The sequence below is a fragment of the Megascapheus bottae genome, chromosome 6, assembly GCF_031878675.1.
Source record: "Megascapheus bottae isolate mThoBot1 chromosome 6, mThoBot2.hap1, whole genome shotgun sequence".
In the NCBI taxonomy this organism is placed as follows: Eukaryota; Metazoa; Chordata; class Mammalia; order Rodentia; family Geomyidae; genus Megascapheus; species Megascapheus bottae.
Window position 1 is genome coordinate 55,108,903 of NC_143514.1, and position 21,924 is coordinate 55,130,826.

The following is a 21,924-nucleotide window of genomic DNA, read 5'->3' on the forward strand; positions in this document are numbered from 1 at the left end:
CTATGAGCTAAAATTAATCTACCTAAAACAGAGCTCTGTTTAAATTAGATTATACTCCTATTCACGAGTAATTTTCAGCATACAAACAAAAGACAAATTCAGCATTTAAACCAAACCCACATACAGCCTCTTCGGTCTCCAGTCTTTTTTCCCCCCCTAATCCTGGGGCTTAAACACTATTGCTGAGATTTTTGCTCAAGGCTAGTACTCTACCACTTGAACCACTGTGCCACTTCAGCTTTTTCTGTTTATGTGGTACTGAGGAATAGAATCCAGGGCTTCATGAATACTAGGCAAACACTGTCACTAAGCCTCATTCCTAGTCCCACCAATCTTAGTTTTTACTATAAACCTTTAATCTTAATTGCTTTCAAAACTACCTGTACTCCTCATTACTGTTATTAATATTTGAGGTGCTAAGGATCAATTCAAAGGCCCTACACACAACATATGCTCTGCCACTGGGCTATCTCCCAAATTCCTACTCTGATTTTTTTTGGTGGTTGTTATTGGTCACGGGGCTTGAACTCTGGGCCTGGGCACTGTCCCTGGCTCTCCAGCTAAAGGTCTCAGCTTTTTTTTTTTGCCAGTCCTGGGCTTAAGCTCAGGGCCTGAGCACTGTCCTTGGATTTCTCAAGGCTAGAGCTCTACCACTTGAGCCTCAGCACCATTTCCGGCTTTTTTTCTATGTATGTGGTACCAAGGAATTGAACCCGGGTCTTCATGCATGCTAGGCAAGCACGCTACCACTAGGCCAAACTCCCGGCCCAAGGTCTCAGCTTTTTGAGTAGGATTACAGACACAAGCTGCTGGTGCCTGGCTGTAGTCTAATTTTTATTTATTTATTTATTTATTTATTTTTTGCCAGTCCTGGGCTTGGGCTCAGGGCCTGAGCACTGTCCCTGGATTTTCTCAAGGCTAGGGCTCTACCACTTGAGCCAGAGCACCACTTCTGGATTTTTGCTATATATGTGGTACTGAGGAATCGAACCCAGGTCTTCATGCATGCTAGGCAAGCACTCTACCACTAGGCCAAACTCCCGGCCCTGTAGTCTAATTTGTTAAAAAAAAATTTTTTTTTGCCAGTCATGGGGACTGAACTCAAGGCCTGAGCACTGTCCTTGGGCTTTCTCAAGGCTAAAACTTCTACCACTTGAGCCACAGCACCATTTCCAGCTTCTTTCTATGTATGGGGTAATGAGGAATCGAACCTCGATCTTCGTGCATGCTAGGTAAGCACACTTACCACTAGGTCAAATTCCCAGCTCCTAACTTATTTTTTGTGTGCCTGTCTTGGGTCTTGAGCTTTTTCATTCAAGGTACAATTTCAGCTACAACCTTACATCCAACTTTTTGGTGATCCTGTGATCCTGACACCTGGTTCCAATTTCTAGTTATATTTTACACATCTGTCAAGGATCCCCTCTTTCAAAAGAACTCAAGATTTCTGAAGGTGGTTTCTTATCTCAGGGAGTGGCAGCACAGTACTCTCAGATCCTCTGAATCTCTGCTGTTCAGTCTGATAAGATTTTGAGCTCCAGAGATCCATGAGTATGGAAAGCATGTGCCCGTTGGATAGTATTTTTTAAATTTTTTATTAAAGAGTTTATTAACATTGATTTTTTTACATCATATTTCAAATGACATGTTTAACAGACAAGTATTCAAGAAAGGATTCTTTTCTTTTTTAATATTGTGGTTGTGGGGCTTGAATTCAGGGTCTGGGCTCTGAGTTTTTCACTGAAGGTTACAAGTGCTCTACCACCACCACTGGCTTTCTGGAGTTTTTTTTTTTTTTTCCAGTCCTGGGGCTTGAACTCACTGTCCATGGGCTTTCTCAAGGCTAACACTACCACTTGAGCCACAGCACCACTTCAGGCTTTTTCTGTGTATATGTAGTACCGAGGAATGGAATCCCAGGCTTTGTGTATGCTAGGCAAGCATTGTATCACTAGGCACTAGGCCACCCTCTTGCTCCATCCCTTTTTATTTTAGTCTTGGGGCTTCAACTCAAGATCTAGGCATCGTTCCTGGGCTTCTTTTGCTCAGGGCTAGCATTCTACCATTTGAGCCACAGCACCACTTCCAGCTTTATCTGTTTATATGATACTGTGGGATCGAACACAGAGCTTAACAGGCATGCTAGGCAAGCACTCTACAACTAAACCACATCCCCAGACCTTTTCTGGAGGTTAGAGACTTTCCTGTGCAGGTTGGCCTCAAATGGTTTTCCCTAGAATTCAGCCTTCTGAGTAGCTAGTATTACAGGAGTGAGCAGAATTTAATCTCTTCAACGAATTGTCCTCATTGTTTTCCTTAGCGAGTTGTTTGATTCTACTTACCCTTACTATCTCAAGTCACTAATATAGATTAGTTTTCACTCCCACTGTACTAAGATCCTTCTAGACACATTTTAGGGCTTTTCCTATCTCAGCCATACATTTACTATCCTAAGCCGCCCCAGTGTAGTACAACTCCCAATCACTTCTGTCTTTGACATTTTGATTAGCCCATCATGAATTAACTGTGCGGCTCTTCAACTCTTTGGACTTGGGTTTCCCCCAGGTGTATTCTTTGCTATTGGGTTCCGCTTTTCCAACACACAGCTTCTTCTGTTTTAGTCTCTACTTCCTTCCTATTGGTTTCCTTCGTCCTCCAAGAGTTGGCGCCTAGGGCCGTTGATTGGCTTCTCTGCACGCCCGTAGCGCCCGCCCTCGTACCACGTGGCCTTCCTGGCGCTAATTGGACAATTCCATTTGCTCATTTATCAATAAGTGACGATTGATTGGCCGCTCCTAGGGAGGGCCGCGGAGGGGGCGTGGTCACCGAGGCCCCTCCCCCAGCCCCAGGCGGTTCAGTGGCTCGGACTCGCAGTCCGGCAGACTTTCCAGCTGCCTTCTAGGTCTCGCAGGTCTGAGCCTCCTCTCAGACCCCGCCAAATTGGCGGCGGGGGGAAACAGGCCGCCTCACACGGCCATGGCAATAGCCTCCTCGTCCTCTGCCGCCGCTAGCCCCGCGGAATCGCCGGTTTCTGCGCGAGAGACCCTCACCGCCTCCGCAGGCTAACAAGCCGCTGCGGCCACCAAGCTGCCAGGGCTACTATGCTGCCTCTGGGCCACCACCTTTCCTTTTGGCCCGCGCAGACACCTCTCCGGCCGCTGGTTCCCGCCTCAGGTAACAGCGCGTGGGGGACGAAGCGGGGCATCCCGTCCCGCGCGCAGGTGCTCCAGCTCCTCGGTCCCGGAACCCTGGCACTTGGGTCGCTTAGCACTGGACAGGACCGGGTGACTTCCCTCAGTTCCTACCCGCTGCGGCTGGAACACTACCTCCTACTACCTCCTTCCCCCTCTCCCCCTTTGCCTTCTCCCTTTCCTCAGGGTACTTCTCTCAGAGGCGGGGAACCCTTTAGAAGTTACCTAAATTCTCTCGGGGACCTTCCTCATTTCCGAGATTCTGCAATCCTCCGGGTCCTCAGAAGACGCCTGCTTCACAGACTTCCAGCTAGCCCACCTCCCACTTCCCACCTCCCACTGAGTACCTCTTTGGGCTCTGTACCCGGTCCTGCCTCGGAGATCTAGACTTCTTCACTTATTTCCATCCAGCGTGCTTGTCACTCCGGACACCCACCCCTTCCCTCGGAAGAGACTGACTTCTCTTCCCCTTTTCCTCTTCGACCTTTTCCCTTCACGTAAAAGACTAGACTAAACCACTGTTTAAATGTAGCCAGAAATGAAACCCAGGTCTGTCTAATTTAAAAATTGCCAAGGAATTTGGACTTTATCTGTAGGCACGGGGGGCCTTGAAGTTTTGTAAGCAGTCTGATATGATTGGATTATCTCTAGTGAAAATCTAGATATAGTATTGAAAATGAAGACTGAAGGCCAAAGGACTAGGAGAAACTAGTATGCTTATTGAATTGGGGATAGCGAGAAATTCCAAGACCGTTCCTCCCCCCTTTCCCATGAGGTTTTGAAATAAGTGAATTACCTTTTTTTGAGGGATTTCTGGCTTATGCTACAGATGATGATGTTAATGAAAGTAGAGAATGTAAAGCAATTTGAGAGATGTAATGAATTTGATTTGGGCAGGTTCATTTTGAAATTTTTTTCAGATATGACTGGAAATGCAGGTCTGAAAATCAGAAAAAAAATACAACTGAATGCATAAAACTTGAGAATAAAGAGAAGGTATATGCTGGTGCAGTGGTTCACACCTGTAATCCTAGCTACTCAGGAGGCTGAGATATGAGGATCAAGGTTCAAAGCCAGCCTGGGCACAAAAGGATCTGAGACTCTTAAATTAACCTTTAGTAAACGGGAAGTGGGGTTTGGCCCAAGGGTAGGGTGGGTAGCCTTGAGCTGAAGAGCTCAGAGACAACATCCAGGCCCAGGGGGTAAGACAATAGCCTTGAGCAGAAGAGCTCAGGGACAGTGCCCAGGCCCAGAGTTCAAGCCCTATGAGGCACCAAAAAAAAAAAAAAAAGATATATCGGGAGACAATTTGACCACTTAGTACTGGATGTAATACTGAAGAGAAGAAAAAGGGCTGTGGACCTGAAGAAGCATAATTGCTTGGAAGATCATAGACACTGAATAAAAGAAGTTAAAGGAGTGAGACAAAAACTAGAATGAGCTGGACTCCAGTGGTTCATGCTTGTAATCTTAGCTACTCAGGAGTCTGAGATCTGAGGCTTGCCGTTCACAACCAGTCCCCACAGGAAAATCTTTGAGCCATCTCCAATTTGCCACCAGAAAAGCCAGAAGAGGAGCTGTGACTCTTCCTGGTGCTGTGACAAAGCTGAGGGACAGTGCCCAGACTGAGTGCTGGTGGTTCATGCTACAGGTATGAACTCTTGCTACTCCAGAAACTGAGACCTAGAACATCTCTGTTCAAAGCCAGTCTCGGGAGAAAAGTCTATGAAACATCATCTCCAATTAATCAGTAAAAATGCTAGACTGGAGATGTAACTCAAGTGGTAGAGTATTAGGCATGAGCAAGCAAGCCAGGCAAGAACTCCAGTCCCTGATGTTAAGCTCTGGTACTGGCATAAGAAAACAAGCAAAAGAACTGAAAACAGTGTGGCATTATATAGAAGCCAAAGGTAGAAAGAGTATAAAGATTCAAGGAGAATAACTCTCCAAAGGCAAGTAGAATGAGAATTAGAAGCTAATTAATTAGTAAGTCACTTGTTTCCTAGAAGGAATTCTTTTTTAAAAGAATTTATTAACATTGATTTTTATATCATATTTCAAATGACATATAACTAGTATTCAAGAAGGGAATCTATATATGAAGGTAGTTTTGATAGTGTGATGGTAACAGTGGTATGTCAGTTGTCAGATCACAGATTGAGGAATAAATGGGAGGCTGAGAGTAAAATACTCTTTCAAAACAATAATTGTGAAAGAAAACTGCCAGTTGAGACTATAGTAAACGTTAGGTACCAGAAAGATGCTTTAGAGATTATAATCACTTTGAGAATTGTCAGTACTCTTTGACAATTGAGAAAAATGTAAGATTTGAACAAGGTCTGCCTAGTTCTGAAGCCTGGGTTCTGTCTACTATGGTACATGTGTATTTCCCTTTTCCATATGAGTAAACTAGCTTGTAAGTTTGGGGAGAGTTTACCTTGATATTTCCTGACATCAAAACAATAAAGTCACCAAGGATATGATAGAAGAGAAAAAAAAGTGAGAAGGCTTTATTTATTTGCTTCTGGATATGTGTGTGTTGGTGTGGGTGTGTGTGTTGTGTGTGCCACTGTGTGTGCCATGTTGTGTGCTGGTCCTGGGGCTTGAACTTGGCTCAGGTGCTGTCCCTGAACTTCATTTTTGCTCAAAGTTAGCACTGTATCACTTGAGCCACTGCACACTTTCAGCTTTTTCTGAATAGTTTATTGGAGATAAAACTCACAGACATTTATTTGTTTATTTTTCCCAGTCTAGGGCCTTGAACTCAGGGCCTGAGCACTGTCCTTGGGCTTTCTCAAGGCAAGAGCTCTACCACTTGAGTCACAGCACCACTTCCAGCTTTTTCTATATATGTGGTACCAAGGAATCGAATCGGGTCTTTGTGTGTGCTAAGCAAGCACTCTGTCACTAGGCCAAAGTCCCAGTCTCTCATAGACTTTCCTGCCTGAACTAGCTTCAAACTACAATCCTTAGATCTCAGCTTCCAGGATAGATATGCTTACAGGCATGAGCCATCAGTATCTGTCTTGCCTTTTTTTTTTTTTTTTATGGTCCTGGGGTTGTCCTTGGGCTCTCTCAAGGCTAGAGCTCTATTACTTGAGCCACAGCACCACTTTCAGCTTTTTCTGTGTACCTGGTACTAAAGATTCAAACCCAGGGCTTCACTCATGCTAGGCAAGCACTCTTACCACTAAGCCACGCTTAGCCCAGCGTAAGTAACAAGGGCCTTACTTGTTTTTTTTTCCCCTGTCGGTCATGGGGCTTGAACTCTGGGCTTGGGTGCTGTCCCTGAGCCCTTCAGCTCAAGGCTAGTGCTCTACCACTTGAGCCACAGTGCCACTTCTGGTTTTCTGGTGTTTAATTGGAGATAAGAGTCTCGTAGACATGCCTGGGCTGGCTTTGAACTGCGATCCTTAGATCTCAGCCTCTTGAGTATCTAGGATTACCGGTGTGAGTCACCAGTGCCCAACACTAATAATATATTTGTAATGGCCCCCATATCATGAATTTTACATTTTCTTCGATCCAAAAGGAAGAGTGCACAGAAGATAATTAGGTTGATCCAGAAATAGATTTTGCAAAACAGAAGGATAAAATAGGGACCAACTTTACATTGCTTGGTGAGGGTGTGGGAGATAAGATTGATTTTGCCAGTCTAGAGTGTTAGTAAAATTTTGGCTGAGAACATGGCTCAAGTAGTATAATACCTGCCTAGCAAGCAAAAACACATCAGGAGATCCTGATTTCAACCCCAGTACTGCTAAAAAAAATTTTTTTTAAAATGTGAGTAGAGGCTAGTATATTTGGAGGATAAGGATATAATCAGAAATGTAGTTGGGAAGACCAGGTTTTGTAAAAATTATCTGAGTAGCTGGGGCCAGGAGTTTGGCCTAGTGGCAGAGTGCTTGCCTAGCATGCATGAAGACCCTCGGTACCACATACATAGAAAAAAGCCAGAAGTGGTGCTGAGGCTCAGGTGGTAGAGCGCTAGCCTTGAAAAAGTCCAAGGACAATGCTCAGGCCCTGAGCTCAAGCCCAGGACTGGCACACACACACACACACACACAGTGTTTCAAGGGAAGAAAAAAAAAGATATAACCATCTCATTGTTGTTGAAGGGCAATAGAAGTGAAAGTTATTTAAGTAGTCAGAGGTTGCAGGGGCTATGTGGAATATGTCATCTGCATGGATGTCACTTACCAAGAGGGCTACTTACCAAGGAGAAACTTAGAGATGCATTGGAGGTTCCTGGGCTCTTGTGAGTAGTAATAGCACTAGACAGTACAAATGTTTGTGTGTGAATTAATAGTAAAATTTTAGTTGTGAAGTATATCAAAGCTATGATATATTTTTCTTTTAAACAGATAGGTATTTGGGGGGACCGGGTATTTGGCCTAGTGATAGAGTGCTTGCGTAGCATGCACAACGCTCTGGGTTTGATTCCTTGGTACTGCATACACTGAAAAAAGCTGGAAATGATGCTGTGGCTCAAGTGGTGGAGCGCTGGCCTTGAGGAAAACCCAAGGATGGTGCTTAGGCCCTGAGTTCAAGCCCCAGGACTGAAAAAAAAACCCCACAAAAAACAGATAGGTTTTTGGGAACACAAATCCTCAAACACAAATACAATTTGTATGTTTTTATATATATGCAAAAGAAATATGTGAATTATGAAGATAAGGATTTCCTACCCCAGGATTTTCTTTTTTTTTTTTAAATTTTATTTTTTTTATTGTAATTAGTAAAAGGGTTACATGATATTTGCCAGATAGAAGGTGCATTAATTCACATACATTGATACCCTTTCACATGTCTTGGTACCCGTTTCCCTCCCCCCCACCCCAGGATTTTCAATAAGACTTTTTTTTTTTTTGTCAGTTGTGGGGGCTTGAATTCAAGGCTTAGGTGCTGTGTCTCTGAGCCTCTTTGCACTTAAGGCTAATGCTCTACCGCAGAGCCACAGTGCTACTTCCAGTTTTTGAGTAGCTAATTGGAGAAAGAGTCTCATGGTGACTTTTCTGCCTGGTTTGGCTTCAAACCATGATCCTCAGTTCTCAGCCTCTTGAGTAGCTAGGATTATAGGTATGAGCCACTAGCACCTGATTAGTTCAGTTATTTTTGCTAGTTAGTCAGTTAATAGTCTGTTGGACTCTTTGCTAGGCCTGACTTCTAACCTTAATCCTCAGATCTCAGCCCTGAGTATCTGGGATTACAGAGGTGAGCCATTGGTACCTAGCTTCCCTAGTTTCTATGTAAGTAGAAAACGGACTTGCTTTTATTTTTGCTTATTATTTATTTATTTATTTATTTCGGTAGTCCTAGGCTTGAGTTCAGGGTCTGAGCACTATCCTTGGACTTTCTTAAGGCTAGAGCTCGACCACCTGAGCCTCAGCACCACTTCCGGCTTTTTTGTATGTATGTGGTACTGAGGAATCGAACCTGGGTTTTCATGCATACTAGGCAAGCACTCTACCACTAGGCCAAACTCCCAGCCTGCTTTTATTTTTTTAAACCTTTATGAAAGTGTTTTATAGATACAGTCTTAGTATTATATACTTAATTTTGTTGTGTAAAATGAAGGTTGTGTCGGAATTTGAAAACTTGTAAGAAGAACATTTATGGGAATATTATCTCTTGTAGATAAAGCCCAATTATTACATTGTATTGTGTTGTGATAGCAAGTGTTCTGGACAAACAATTGTATTATACTAAGTCATCAATGAGAAATGACTTCATTGTGACTTCACCAGTGCTACTTTGCTGAGTAGCGAGGAGTGATTATCTCATCGAAAAGCCTACTTGTGATAAAATTTAAGCCTTTCATTCCTGAACATTTCAGAAAGGTAGTGTGATAAGTTGGGAATATATTAGAAGTCTGAATTGTAATAGACTGTTATTAACTATAATTATAGACAATTACTTATTCTCTCTAAGCTTTAGTTTGAGCACTGTCCTTGGGCCTTCTCAAGGCTAGAGCTCTACCACTTGAGCCTCAGCACCACTTCTGACTTTTTTCTATGTATGTGGTATTGAGGAATCGAACATGTGTCTTCGTGCATGCTAGGCAAGCACTCTACCACTAGGCCAAACTCTGCCCCCCCCCTTTTTTTTTTTGTATGTGTGTTAGTTCGGGGACTTGAACTCAGATCAGGGCCTGGCTGCTGTCTCTGAGCTTTTTTTGCTCAAGGCTAGTGTTGTACCTACTTCCTGCTTTTTGGTGGTTAGAGGTAAGAGCCTCATGACCTTTCCTTCAGTGGCTAGCTTTGAACCAAAATCCACAGATCTCAGCCTCCTAAGCAGGATTGTAGATATTAGTCACCTACATCTGGTGAGACTGGGATTCTACTCTTTTTTTTTTTTTTCTCTTCTAGCTTTGTTAAAGGCTAGTTCTCTACCACTTGAGCCACATTTCCAATTCTAGCTTTTTTGGTAGTTAACTGGAGATGGTCTCCCAAGCTTTCCAGTGATCATCAGATTTTAGCTTCCTTAGTAACTAGGATTAAGGTACAAGCCATGAGTGATTGGCTCTTTTTTGTTGTTGTTGTTGGTAATGGGGCTTGGGTACTATCCCTGAGCTTTTTTTGCTCAAGGCTAGTGCTCTGTCACTTGAGCCACAGTGCCACCTTTGTTTTTTTCTAAGTGGCACCGAGGAATCAAACCTGGGTCTTGTGTTTGCTAGGCTAACATTTTGCCTCTAGGCCACACTCCTGGCACTCCCAAAATAATTTTAAAAAACCTATCACAAGGTGCTGGGAGTGTGGCCTAGGGGTAGACTGCTTGCCTAGCATGCATGAAGCCCTGGGTTTAATTCCTCAGTGCCATATACACAGAAAAAGACAGAAGTAGTGCTGTGGCTCAAGTGGTAGAGGCTAGCCTTGAGCAAAAAGTATCTAGGAACAATGCTTATTCCCTGAGTCCAAGCCTCAGGACTGGCGAAATAAATAAAAAGTTTTTTTTCCTTTATACCCAATGCCTCATGCTAAGCACTTTTACACTACGCCATACCACCACCAGACTCATTTTGGTATTTTCCTTCTGACTTATTTGATTTTATTCTCATGTAGAAGTTAGATTTTTTTTTCTAGTCTTAGGGCCAGGGTAGGCTCTGTCCCTGAGCCTACTACCATTTGAGCCACAGCACCATTTCTGCCTTTTTTTTTTGTTTATGTGGCACTGAGGAATCTAACCCAGGGCTTCACACATGCTAGGCAAGCACTACCACTATGTTACATTTCCAGCCAGAAGTTCTACATTTTTCTGGAGACAAATTTCTGATTTTTTTCCCTTTAACTTTTGGATTTTGAGCTATAGTTCAAAAGGCAATCTACATTTCAATCCTTAGTTTTTAACCTATCCACTAAAAACAAGAAACAAGAAAACAACTATTGTAGAGGTCAAAGTGCTTTGTGAACTGTAAACTGTAAATCATTACATAGATGAAATATGATGTTATTTATTAATTTATCTTCTGGACAAGTTGTACAGAGGCTATCATCTCTTCCCCTGCATCAAATAGAATGATAGAATTTTCTTTTTGCAGTATGGAAAACTGGATGTCATTGCTCTTTTAGTTAATGTTTTCTTTGTACAATTTGCATAGGATTTTTTTTTTCCATTACTGGGTTTGAATTCAGGGCCTGAGCACTGTCCTTGGATTTTCTCAAGGCCAGAGCTCTACCACTTGAGCCTCAGCACCACTTCTGGCTTTTTTGTATGTATGTGGTAAAGGAATTGAACCCGAGCCTTTGTGCCTGCTAGGCAAGCACTCTACCACTAGGCCAAACTCCTGGCCCTGCATAGGATCTTTATTAAAATGACTTTCACAGGGGCCAGGAGTTTGGCCTAGTGGTAGGGTGCTTGCTTAGCACGCATGAAGACCCAGGTTCAATTCCTGGGTATAAAATACATAGAAAAAGCCAGAAATGGTGGCCGGGAGTTTGGCCAAGTGGTAGAGTGCTTGCCTAGCATGCACGAAGACCCAGGTTCAATTCCTTGGTACCACATACATAGAAAAAAGCCGGAAGTGGTGCTGGGGCTCAAGTGGTGTAGAGCTCTAGCCTTAAGAAAGTCCAAGGACAGGGGCCAGGAGTTTGGCCTAGTGGTTAAAGTGCTTGCCTAGCATGCATGAAGACCCGGGTTCGATTCCTCGGTACCACATACATAGAAAAAAGGCCGGAAGTGGTGCTGAGGCTCAAGTGGTAGAGCTCTAGCCTTGAGAAAAGTCCAAGGACAGTGCTCAGGCCCTGAGCTCAAGCCCAGGACTGGCAAAAAAAAAAAAAGCCAGAAATGGTGCTGAGGCTCAACTGGTAGAGCTGCCTTGAGAAAGTCCAAGGCCCTGAGTCCAGCCCAGGACTGGCACACACACAAAAACAATCTAGGGCCAGGGCTGTAGCCTGGTGATAGAGTGCTCGCCTACCATGCTCAAAGCCCTGGGTTCCAGTCCTGGATATCATGTACGCAGAAAAAGCTGGAAATACTGCTGTGGCTAAGTGGCAGGGAGCTAGCCTTGAACAAAAAATGTCCAAGGTCAGTGCCCAGGCACTGAGTTCAAGCCCCAGGACTGGCAAAAAAAAAAGAAATCTAGCCACACATCTCGAATGAGTACACACACACACACACACACACACACACACGCACATGTGTGTGTATATATACTCATGCAGACATCTGTATATATGTGTGTATACATGTATTATATATCTATATGAGACAAAAGCAATCATATTTACAAAATTATAAAATCATTTATATATATTTATATATAAATGACTCAAGGTGAAATGGGTAAAGGTATCTAGACCAGAACCTAGCATTATACGAAAATGGATGAAAAAGTAGTCAAGATCTGGGTGTCAATGGTACATGCCTGTAATCCTAGCTACTTAGCTGGCCAAGACCTGGAATATCAAGGTTTCAAGCCCTCATAAACAGAAGTCTTTGAGATTCTACCTCAAATTAACCAGCAAAATGCCATGCTAGGGGGATAACTCAAATGGTAGAGGACCAGCTGTAACCAAGAAAGCCAAGTGACATGCGTATGTGCACATGCACACTCTGTAATTTTAGTACTTGGGTACCTGAGGCAGTAGGATTATAAATTTGGTGGGCTAATAATTGCTAGACTTGAATGAAAGAAGCTTAGGGACAGTGGCAGACCCTGAGTTCAAGCCCTAGTCCCCCCTCCAAAAAAAAAAAAAAACCTAAGGAATACAAGATTTGATGGGAAAAGATAGACATTTCTCAAAATTTCCTCAAGAACCATGAGTTAACCAGTTTTGCTGGGTGCGGTGGCTCACGCCTGTAATCCTAGCCACTCAGGAGTCTGAGATCTGAGGATCATGGTTCAAAGCCAGCTTGGGCAGAGACTCTTATCTCCAATTAATCATTAGAAAATGGGAAGTGGGGCTGTGGGTCAAGGGGTAGGGAGGTAGCCTTGAGCTGAAGAGCTCAGGGACAGCGCCCAGGCCCAGAGTTTAAGCCCTATGACCCACCAAAAAATAATAATAACCAATGTTAACAGTTTTAGATTGCATAGTTTTCAGAGTTCTTACTCTGTATGTCTATTTTGTCAAAAGCAACTCTTACAGCTTGGCAGAGTGCCTGGCCCCTAAGAGGTGCTAAATAAATATTTGTCAACAGAATGAGGGAAAGCATGAATATCATTTCACATAGAAACTTTATTTTTTTTGTCAGTGGTGGGGCTTGAACCAGACCTTTTTATTATGTGTATGTGCATGTCCTGGAACTTGGACTCAGGGCCTAGGCTCTTTCACAGAGATTTTTTTGCCCAAGGCTAGCTAGCTCTCTACCACTTTGAGCCACAATGCCACTTTTGTTTTTCTGGGGTACTTAATTAGAGATAAGAGCCTCAGAGACTTTCCTGTCTGGGTTGACTTTGAACCATGATCCTCAGAGTTCAGCATCCTGAGTAACTAGGATTACAGTTGTGAACCACCACCAATGACTGGCTTTTTTTTTTTTTTTGGATCAGGATTAGGGCTTAAACTCAGGACCAGAGTGTTGTACCTGAGCTCTGTTACTCAACGCTAGCACTCTACCACTTTGAGCCACAGCTCCATTTTCAGCAGTTTAAATTTTGATGTCCAGATCTTTTTTTCCCCCTGCACTGTACATTTTAATTCTTACCATAGCATTTAAGTTTGTATGTTGTAATTCATTTGAATGTGATCAAGTGCATGGGTAGGCCCTTATGAAACTCATAGTCCAATGTAAGAGACAGATAAGCAACAATTAATGAGGTTTGTATATGGTATTATCCGAAGAGATTGATAGGTCAGAGAATAATTACACATGTATCAAGTACTGAGAACCACGTGGAAGAATCCAAGAAAAACACACTAAGGAAAAGCTATTATAGTCAGGTGCCAGTTTTTAATGCCTGTTATCTTGTCTACTCAAGAGATGAGATTTGAGGATGGAGGTTCAAAGCCAGTCCTGGCAGGAAAATCTTTGAGACTCTTATCTCCAATTAACAACCCAAAAGAGCTAGAAGTAGAGCCGTGGTTTAAAAAAAAAGAAAAGAGAAAAGAAAGGGGATGGGAATGTGGCTTGCTTACTAGAGTGTTTGCCTAGCATGCATGAAGCTCTGGGTTCTATTCCTCAGTACCACATAAACAGAAAAGACTGGAAGTGGTGCTGTGGCTTAAGTGATATAACACTAGTTTTGAACACAGAGAGGTTCAGGGACAGTTCCCAGGCCCTGAGTTTATGGCCCAGGACTGCCCCCTCCCCCCAAAAAAAAAGAGAAAATAAAAAAAGAAAAAGTGTCTAGATCTATGATGTTGTTGGTATAGCAAATTTCTAGCAAGTGTGAAGTCCTGCATTCAAATGCCATTATCACTGTTCTACTACTGAAGTACATCCTTAGTCTTTCCCTCCTCCCTCCCTCCTTTCTTGCCTCCCTTCCTTTATTCCTTCTTCTCTCTCTTTCTCTGTCCTGTCACTCTTGATTTTCCTCTTTTGCTATGTGACTTAGGCTGGTCTTCAGTAGCCTTCATGTCTCGGCCTCCTAGGTGGTTAGGAATATAGGCATGGACTGTCGTGCTTTGAAAGGCGAAACTTCAAAGAAAATTACCAGGAAAACTTTTTTTTTTTTTTGATTCTAGTACTGCAGCTTGAGCTTAGAGTCTGGATACTATTCCTTAGGTTGATATTCTACCACTTGAGCCACCGGTCCTCTTCTGGCTTTTGGTGGTTATACTCATATCTCAGCCTGCTAATTATCTAGGATTACAGACATGGGCCACAATTACCAGACTGGACAGGAAGATTTTTTTGTTATGGGGCTTGAACTCGGCCTGGGCACTGTCCCTGAGTTCTTCAGCACTAGGCTACTGCCCTAACCCTTGGGTCTGGATGCAGTCCCTGAGCTCTTTAGCTCAAGGCTACCACCCTACTGCTGGAACCACAGCCCCACTTCCCATTTTCTAGTGATTAATCGGAGATAAGTGTCTCATGTTATTTAGTGCCTGGGCTGGCTTTGAACTGAGATGAGATCCTCAGATCTCAGCCTTCTGAGTAGCTAGGATTATAGGTGTGTGAGTCATTGTGCCATTGAACAGGAAGATTTTTTTTTTTTGCCAGTCCTGGCTTGAACTCAGGGCTTGAGCACTGTCCTTGGTCTTTCTCAAGGCTAGAGCCCCTACCACTTGAACCACAAAACCGCTTCCAGCTTTTTTCTATGTATCTGGTACTGAGGAATTGAAACTGGGTCTTCGTGCATGCTAGGCAAGTACTCTGCCACTAGGCCAAACTCCCGGAGCCAAGAAGATCTTAATTTCATGTTTAGTAGGAAAATGAAAGACTTGGAGCCAGGCCAGATGGCTCTTGCCTGTAATCCTAGCTACTCTGGAGGCTGAAATCTGAGGATCAAGGTTCAAAAACCAGCCTGGGCACAAAAGGACCTAAGATTCTTATCTCCAGTTAACCTCTAGAAAAAGGGAACTGGGGCTTGACTTAAGAATAAGGTGGTAGCCTTGAGCTGAAGAGCTCAGGGACAATGCCCAGGCCCAGAGTTCAAGCCCCATAACCCACAAAAAAAAGAAAGACGTGAGTATTTTGTCCTTGAGAAAGCTTGCTACCTGAAAACCTATTGAAAAAAAAAAAGGAAAGAGAGCAGGGGCTGAGCCCTGACAAATGGCTGACAGATGGAACGATATCAACTTCAAAAGCTTCTAGAGCACAGCAAGAGAAACCATTACCAGAATTAAGAGATGGCCAGAAAAGGAAATAAATTCTTTATTATCTGTTTATTTGTCAGAGGATTAATATCTAGGGCATATAAAGAACTTTAACACCAAAAGAAAAATAATATAATCATGTAATTAGTAAATGGGCAAATGAATTGAATGTATACTTTTTTTTTCTGTGTAGGTGGTACTGAGGAATCGAACCCAGGTCTTCATGCTAGGCAAGCACTTTGCCACTAGGCCAAACTCCCAACCCTCAAGGTCAGTCCTTTATTATTGAGTCACACCTCCACTTCCAGCTTTTGTTAGTTAATTGATGATAAGATTCTCATATAAATTCCTGCTTGGGCTGGCATTGAACTGGGATCCTCAGATCTCCATCTCCTGAGTACTTAGGCATGAACCACTGGCCACTGGCTCTGGTATTCATTTTGGTAGAGTTTATTAGTTGGACAGTCACTTTTCAAATGAAGAATAACAAATGGCAAAAATTCATGAAAAAAATGTTCAGCATTTTATTTTTTGTTTTTGCCAGTCCTGGGCTTGAAGTCAGGGCCTGAGGACTATCTGGGCTTTCTCAAGGCTAGAGCTCTATCACTTGAGCCTCACTTCTGGCTTTTTTCTATGTATGTGGTTTCAAGGAATTGAACCTGGGTCTTCGTGCAGTCTAGGCAAGCACTCTACCACTAGGCCAAACTCTTGGCCTGTTCAGCATTCTTAACCATCAGGGAAATGCAAATCAAAACTACACTAAGCCCAGTGCCAGTGGCTCACACCTGTAATCCTAGCTACTCAGGAGGCTGAGATCTGAGGATTGCAGTTCAAAGCCAGCCTGTGCACAGAAGTCAGTGAGACTCTTATCTCCAATTAACCACCAGAAAAACTGGAAGTGGTGTTGTGGGTCAAATGGTAGAGCACTAGCCTTGAGCTAAAGAGCTAAGGAATGGTGCCCAGGCAAAGTTCAAGCTCCACTACCAACAAAAAAACAACAAAAAACTACATTGAGATTCTTCTTTACTCCATTCAGAATGGCTATCATCAAAAAAACAAATATTGGGGGTAGCATTCTACCACTTGAGCCATAATGCAACTTCCACCACAGTGCCACTTCTGGCTTTTTCTGTTTATCTGGTACTGAGGAATGGAATCAGGGCTTCATACATGTTAGGCAAGCACTGTACCACTAAGCCACATTCCTAGCCTTCAACCTATTTTTTTTTTTTTTTGCCACTTCTGGGACTTAAACTCTGGGCTTGGGCACTGTCCTTGAGTAGTTTTTGCTTAAAGCTAGTGCTCTGCTACTTGAGCCACAGCACTACTCCCCTCTTTTTTTTCTGTGTATGTGGTATTGAGGAATTGAACTCAGGGCTTTGTGTAAGAACTCTACCACTAGGCCATACTCCAGGTTCCCAGTATACTTTTTTTTGTAAGTTTATTTTTTTATTGTTGCTATAAAGGTGATGTACAGACCAGTTACAATGACATAAATCAGGTAAAGAATGCATTTCTTTTGGACTAAGTTACCCATTCCTTATACTCTCCTAGTTTATTCCTCCCGTCCTGACCCACAAGGTGTATAGTTCATTTTCAACATAGAGCTAATGTACTTCAAGAACTAGCTTTTGATCTATCTGGCACTAGTATATGCTATTGTGTATGTCCGTAATTAGATGAGTCCAGTTTTTATGCTAGAATGCCTTTGGTTTGAATGGAAACTGCAACTTATTTCACAGTAGGATGACAGACTCAGCAGTATTGCTTTTATTTCCAATTATGCATTCATCCTGAAATGTGACTGTATTTGTTATGTTGGTCCATAGAAAGAATAGCAGCTGAACAGACCTGTCATGTAGATTTGCCATGAGTTTGGTCTTGATACACTGCTAATGTATTTGTCAGTGTTCCTATTCTGGAAAGCAAATGGCAAGATTACATTATTACTCAAAATGAATTCTTTTTTTTTTTTTTTTTGTGGTTGGTCCTGGGGCTTGAACTCTGGGCTTAGGCACTGTCCCTGAGCTCTTCAGCTCAAGTACTGCCTTACCCCTTGAGCCTCAGCGCCACTTCCGATTTACTGGTGGTTAATTGGTGGTAAGAGTCTCACACACTTTAGTGCCTGGGCTGGCTTTGAGCTGCGATCTTCAGATCTCAGTTCTTGAGTAGCTAGAGTTACATTACACCCGGCTAAAATGAACCCCTGCTCCCAGCTGAATCCTTTTTTATTTTGGATTAATTAAGGAATTTTTCTTTCCATTCTTGAGATTGAATTCAAGGACTCACTAGTTAGAAATTTTTTACTATAGAAAGGAAGCAAAAATAGATATTATAATTTCTATAACAATATATTAGCATAGTTTGCTTGCATCTTTTTTTTCTGTTCTTAATCTTTAGGCTATAAAAGTCCACTGAATTCTTAGTTGACAATTTTTTCACTTTCTGGCTCTTAAATACTATGTATACTTGATTTTATATTTGAATAGACGTTGAAAAGTTTTAGCCACTGGTTGCCATTGCCCTATAATTTTTTTTTTTTGGGTGGGTCGTGGGACTTGAACTCTGCCTAGGTGTTGTCCCTGAGCTCTTCAGCTCAAGGCTACCATCCTACTCTTGAGCCAAGCCCCACTTCCGGTTTTCTGATGGTTAATTGGAGATGAGTGTCAGGTCCTTTTTGTGCCCTGGCTGGCTTTGAACCTTGATCCTCAGATCTCAGCCTCCTGAGTAGCTAGGATTATAGGTGTGAGCCACCATGCCAGCTATTGCCTTATTCTATATAAGGTGTGAATGAAGCATGTTTTTGTGAAATGGAGTAAAAAATAAACACTGTACATTAGAGAAAAATGATTGGGAATTAGAATATTTTTCTTGTCAGCTTGCCATTCATTTTTTTAGAGTCTGAATCAGTGTTGATTTTTATGTCTATAAGGATTAAATGATGAAAGACTTTTCCTTATAGGTTGATTGAGTTATGATTTGTATACTTTTCAGTCTTACTGTTCAGTGAGGGTAGAGAATAGGAGTAGCTTTTTGTTTGCAAATAATTTTCTGAAGAAATGTAGCTATGGTTCTGGAAGATGTATGCTTAGAATTGGAAACTACCAGATTTGATTTCCAAGACTGTCACAGTAAATGATAACATCTGAGGGTCTTTATATTTCTTCTTTTCATTGGAGATGATAGTACCTACTTGTAGAGTTGTCACCAAGATTAAAGTCATCATACATACAAAACTTGGGAGAATGCTTGGGCCTTAGTAAATGTGGCTATAGTTATTATTTCCAGTAATTCAGATAAGACTGATAAGACTTTGACTTGAGTGTCCTAAAAGTTTCCTTGATTCTCTGGAAAATGATTGTGGAATTCCCACTTTATTTTATTTATTTATTTATTTATTTAGCCAGTCCTGGGCTTGAGCTCAGGGCCTGAGCACTGTCCTTGGACTTCCTTAAGGCTAGAGCTCTACCACTTGAGCCTCAGCACCACTTCTGGCTTTTTTCTATGTATTTGGTACAGAGAAATCGAACCTGGGTCTTCATGCATGCTAGGCAAGCACTCTAACACTAGGCCAAACTTCTGGCCCTATTTTATTTATTTTATTTTATTTTTTGCCAGTTGTGGGACTTGAATTCAGGGCCTGAGCACTGTCCATGGACTTTTCTCAAGGCTAGAGCTCTACCACTTGCCACAATACCACTTCCAGCTTTTTTTTTTTCTATGTATGTGGTACTGAGGAATCGAATCCAGGTCTTCGTGCATGCTAGGCAAGCACTCTACCACTGGGCCAAACTCCTGGACCCTCCCACTTTATTTAAATTATTCTCTCTGTGTGTTGATACTGGGGCTTGAACTCAGGTTCTGGGTATTGTCCTTTAATTGTTTTGCTCAAGACTTGTGTCTTACCACTTGAACCACAGCAGCACTTGCAGCTTTTTGTTAAGGAACTAGAGAAAAGAGATTTTTGGACTTCCCTGTCTGGGCTTGCTTTGAACTATGATCTTCAATTTACAGCGTCCTGGGTAGGTAGGATGAAAGGTGTGAGTCACTGGCACCCAATGAATTCCACTTTTGAGACATAAATATAGGATATAGGATATATGGTTCATTAGTTTTTTGTTGTTTTTGTTGTTACTGTTATTTTGTTTTTTTTCCTGTTGTGGGGCTTGAATTGTGGGCCTGGGCACTGTCCCTGAGCTCTTCAGCTCAATACTGTCTTACCCCTGGGCCTGGGCCTTGACCCTGTGCTCTTCAGTTCAAGGATAACACCATACCACTTTGAGCCACAGCATCACTTCAGTTTTCTGGTGGTTCATTGGAGATTGGAGTCTCATGGACTTTTGTGCCTGGGCTGACTTTGAACTGTGACCCTCAGATCTCAGAGTAGCTAGGATTATAGGCGTTAGCCACTGGTGCCTGGCTTTCATTAGCTTTTCAATTTACTTTCTTATTTAATTATGACAGTCCTGGGGCTTGAACTCAGGGCTTGTGCACTGTCCTAGATACTTTTTGCTCAAGGCTAGCACTCTGCCACTTGAACCACAACACCACTTTGGACTTTTTCTAAGTGTGTGGTACTGAGGAATCAAACCCAGGGCTTTATGCATGGTAGGCGAGCACTCTACCACTAGGCTAAGCTCCTGGTCCTAAAATTACTTTCTTTAGTCAGAGCTTTTAATTGTTCTTTATGTAAGACAAATTATCTCCAATATATGTAAGCATTTTAGAAAAGAAACTTGCTTAACTTAAGTAGAAAGGAAAGGATTTGATCTTCTAAGTTTATAAATATTAGAACTGAAAACAGTTATTAAAAAATATCATGTATGGATTTATAAAGCACAGCAATTGTGACATTTTTGAAGGGCTGTTATAGGTTATTTCCTAGTTGAAGAACAAAAATGATTAAACTTTCTAACATTGTTTCATAATGGAGGCACTATTGGCATTTAGGGGAAGGACAATTCTTTGTTGTGCAGAACTGTTCTGTGCACTGTTGGATATTTGGCTTGCTTGGCTTCTGCCCACCTAAAGTATTGCCCACACCCTCAATATTATGAATTCTTCCTGATAATAAATCCCCAACTTCTGGCTAAATTTTTACATGTCTCTACTAGAAAAGCAGTAGAATTTGGCTTTGGCTTGAGACCCTTCTTTCTTCCTCCTCGTCCTCCTCCTCCTTTGTTCTTCCTCCTCCTCCTCCTTCTTCCCCCCACAATTCTCAGATCTCAGCCTCCTGAGTAACTAGGACTACAGGATGAGCCACCTGTGCTTACTTTTTTTCTTCCTTTTCTTCCTTCTCTCTCTCTCTCTCTCCCCCGCCCCCTGCCAGTCTGGGGCTTGAACTCAGGGCCTGAACACTGTCCTTGGGCCTTTTCCTTAAAGGTAGCACTCTGCCAGTTGAGCCACAGTACACTTCTGGCTTTTTCTATGTAGGTGGTACTAAGGAATCGAACCCTGGTCTTCGTGCATGCTAGGCCAGCACTCTACCACTAGGCCAAACTCTTGGCCCCCTCTTCTTTTCTTTTCTTTTCTTCTCTCTCTCTGTCTCTCTCTCTCTCTCTGTCTCTCTCTCTCTCTCTCTCTCTCTCTCTCTCTCTCTCTCTCTCTCTCTCTCTCCCTTCCTTCCTTCCTTCCTTCCTTCCTTCCTTCCTTCCTTCCCTCCCCCCTCCCCCCTTCCTTCTCCCTTCCCCCCTCTCTTTCCCTCTTTCTCTCCTTCTTTTCCAGGCCTGGGTGCTGTCCCTGTGCTCAAGGCCAGCTCTCTATCACTGGAACCATAACACTACTCTTTCCTTTTTTTTTTTATTGAGATGAATTGGAGGTAAGAGTCTCAAATACTTCTCTGCCAGTCTGGCTTTGAACCATGATCTTTAGGTCTCAGCCTCCTGAGTAGCTAGGATAACAGGCATGTGCTACCAGTGTCTGCTTTTTTTTTTTTTGGCCAGTCCTGGGGCTTGAACTTGAGGTGGAGGTAATGGACAGTGCCAAGGCCCAGAAGTTAAGTTCCATGACTGACAAAATAAATATATACCCCAAGGAGCATTTTTAGTTTCAAAAGGTAAGATTAGATAAATATGACCTATAGGCAATCCAGAGGCAGAAATACCTTAAAATCTTTTTTTTTTTTGCCAGTCTGAGGGTTTGAACTCAGGGCGTGGGCATTATCCTTTGGCCTTCTCAAGGTTAGTGCTCCACCTTTTGAGCCATAGCACCATGTCTGGCTCCCTCCTTTCTTTCTTTTCTTTCTTTCTTTGTCTTTCTCTCTCTCTCTCTTTTTCTCTTTTCCTCCTCTCCTCCCTTCTACTCCTCTTCCTTGTACTCAGGGCCTGAGCACTGTTACTGGGCTTTCTTAAGGCTAGAGCTCTACCACTCGAACCCCACAGCACCACTTCTGGTGCTGGTGTTGTTCTACGTATGTGATAACGAGGAATCAAATGTGGGTCTTGGTGCATGCTATGCAAGCACTCTACTGCTAAATCACTCTTGGCCTTTTTTTTTTTTTTTTACTCTTTCATCATTTTCTGTGTGTGTGTGTGTGC

General features: G+C 42.6%; 1 protein-coding gene across 8 annotated transcripts in view; it reads left to right on the forward strand.

Annotated features, from left to right (window-relative positions):
* Positions 1 to 1,085: 1,085 nt before the first annotated feature.
* Positions 1,086 to 21,924, forward strand: part of Tesk2 (testis associated actin remodelling kinase 2) — a 96,158-nt gene continuing 75,319 nt past the window's right edge. For 4 of the 8 annotated variants that reach the window (XM_090334968.1, XM_090334961.1, XM_090334967.1 and 1 more), the window contains exons 1-2: positions 8,956 to 9,031; positions 15,582 to 15,658. The gene's annotated coding sequence lies outside the window, so the exon portion shown is untranslated. Of the gene's footprint in view, positions 1,233 to 2,879; positions 3,175 to 8,955; positions 9,032 to 15,581; positions 15,659 to 21,924 lie in introns of those variants that run through there. The other 4 variants (XM_090334962.1, XM_090334965.1, XM_090334963.1 and 1 more) reach the window with 4 other exon arrangements.